This window comes from Galeopterus variegatus, unplaced genomic scaffold (assembly GCF_000696425.1).
Source record: "Galeopterus variegatus unplaced genomic scaffold, G_variegatus-3.0.2 Scaffold61396, whole genome shotgun sequence".
NCBI lineage: Eukaryota > Metazoa > Chordata > Mammalia > Dermoptera > Cynocephalidae > Galeopterus > Galeopterus variegatus.
This window is the reverse complement of record NW_007787507.1, coordinates 1-2480: the sequence shown is the minus strand read 5'-3', so window position 1 is coordinate 2480 and position 2480 is coordinate 1. Positions and strand designations below refer to the sequence as shown.

The following is a 2480-nucleotide window of genomic DNA, read 5'->3' as shown; positions in this document are numbered from 1 at the left end:
CGTTTCCCTCAGGCTCAAACACGCAGCTGAGAACTTCTGTGCTTGGCTTTCTGCACTTCTTGGCTGCTTCTACTTGTACAGGTACAACTTCAGGGACGGGTTCCTCAACAGCTGTATCTTCATTGCCCAGAAGAGCTGCCTATTTGCTCATCATCTTAAAGCCTGCATGAAGGGTCTTCCTGGTGAGCTTGTACTGCACGGTGTCTGGTCTGTTGTACGTCGTGGCGTTATCACACATCAGTTTGAAATCTGTCTTACATTCTCCGACTGACTTGGACTCATTAGCTACAGTTTTCTCTTTCATTGTGCCAGAATCCACGGGATGTTTTATTGCCAGTGACTACCCGGGAGCTGCTGAGCGGGTCGCCCTCTCCCGGCGGCTGCATGCGGCAGGCGCGGAGGGGCCGAAGGGGCGGCTCCACCTCCAGCTTCCTCCAGGGTCGAGGTCGCCAGCCTCGCCCTCCGAGCCCGTGTGCGCCCTCTCTCGCTTCCGCTTCTCCTCCTGTCGCTTCCTCCCTTCCTCGTCATCCAGACGCTCCTCCTTCTCTGACTTCTTTTTCTTCTCTCTGTGCCTCTCTGGCTCACGGTCTGCCCTATCGTTGAAGTAACTGGAGTCATGCACGGACCCTGAGGGTTCAGTCCCCAACCTTCAGGACCAGCTTCAGAGGCTTCTCCAAGGCTTGTCTGCGTAATCCTCGTACAACGAGCGCCACTCGGCCTTCTGCTTCTTGCCCATGGCGAAGGTGGGTCTGAGGCATGGGGCCACCCCACCCTCTGACCAGAGTTTTGGTGGGAAATCCTTAGGTATCCGCATTACAGTCCTAATTTGGCAGATTTTTTGATGAACTGTTTGGGTTGTTTTCTTTCTTCTTACTTGCCCCATTTTGGACATTTTGAAAGAATAGAATTTTATTCATAGGTTGACATGCCTGTTTTTTTTTTTTTTTTAATCATAAAAAAAAAAAAAAAAAAAAAAAAAAAAAATTGAAGGGCACTTCTGTTAATTGATTGAATTGTGTATGCCAAAGTCCATATATTAGAAGCTCTGTTCCCCCTGCAACTATTGAGGGTAAGAAATCCTATTATGGTAATAAAGGTAGGGCCTTGAAGAGCTGATCAGATTGTGAAAACCACGCCCTACTGAATGGATTAATAATGGCGGTCATGGGTGTGGTTCTGAGGGCTTTAAAAGGAGAGCACATGAGTCTCTCTCTCTCTCTCTGCTCCACCATTCTGCCTTGTGAGATCCCTGGGTCACTGTCACCATCACCAAGGCCTTCACCAGATGTGTTTCCTGGACTTAGGACTTGCCAGCTTCTGAAGCTGTAAGCAATAAATTTTGTTTACCTACAGATCACCCAGTTCCAAGTATTTTGTTATAAGCAACAGAAATGGACTAATACAGGCACCCATTTTTCTTCCGTTAATAATATAAAAAAAGACTGCATTAACATAGTTAAATTCCCAAGGACTCTCAGTTCTCTAGGGATGGACTAAATGACTGGTATTGTCACTTAAAAAAGTGTCTTGAACCTGATGGAACTTATGTTGAGAAATAATGTTATGTATTTTTATTTTTTATCTTTTAATTCCATTTTTTTGTTGTTCTTTTTTTATGATTTCAGGTCCCCTCATATTTTTGGCCAAAGTTATAGTAACAGTTTTCAGCAGAGATGGGAGTAACACCCAAGACTCAATTTCTCACTCTTTCCCCAATTCAACACTCTGTCTGTGTTTACACATATTGTGCTCAGATTCAATGTCAAAATAATATATTTGAGGGTTTTATATGAATCCTATCTTTAAAAATAAAGTGTTCAAAACATATTTTAGACTATTCCTGAAGACATAGTGAATACCATGCATGCTCATTAGTTTATTGGAAAGACCTCATTAGTGGTTAAATTAATTGGAGATGTTTGTTCCACACATTTTGGTGATTTTCAAATTTTTGCAACTACATTTTTTTCTGTGAGGAAAATCATATATATTTTGTGAGGTTGTCATCATATATATTCTGCTGCTATTAGAATAATTGTTCTAGTCCAAAACATTTACATCAAAGCACTACTTCAATCCACTATGTACAGGAAAACACTATAATTGAGTTTGTTAGAATAATATTTAGCAAGCAGTTTGAGAATAGTGCTTAAATGTTACGGCATGGACTCAGTGGTACAGTTTTTAAATTTAATATCTCAGTTACTGATTCTGTACTGGTTGAGTGAGATTGTTAGATGCCTGACTTTAAGTTAAGTATGTGATTGTTGTAGAGAAATTTTATTGGTAAAGAGCTGCCTGAATCTCCATCATCTTCCTCCTCCTCATCATCATAGCATCTCTTAATTAATAAATTGCTGGATCAATTTTATATTTAGATTCTAAACCTGACTGTACCTTTTATTATCTGCATTACCTTGATGAGTTACAAAGTCAGGTCTTCAATTATCAAGTGGGAATAATGATAGCAATTATTACAT

The 2480-nt window shown here is 41.0% G+C and overlaps 1 pseudogene; it reads right to left on the bottom strand.

Moving 5' to 3' along the window:
• Positions 1–344: 344 nt before the first annotated feature.
• On the bottom strand, positions 345–736 carry LOC103584497 (annotated as a pseudogene).
• Positions 737–2480: the final 1744 nt, after the last annotated feature.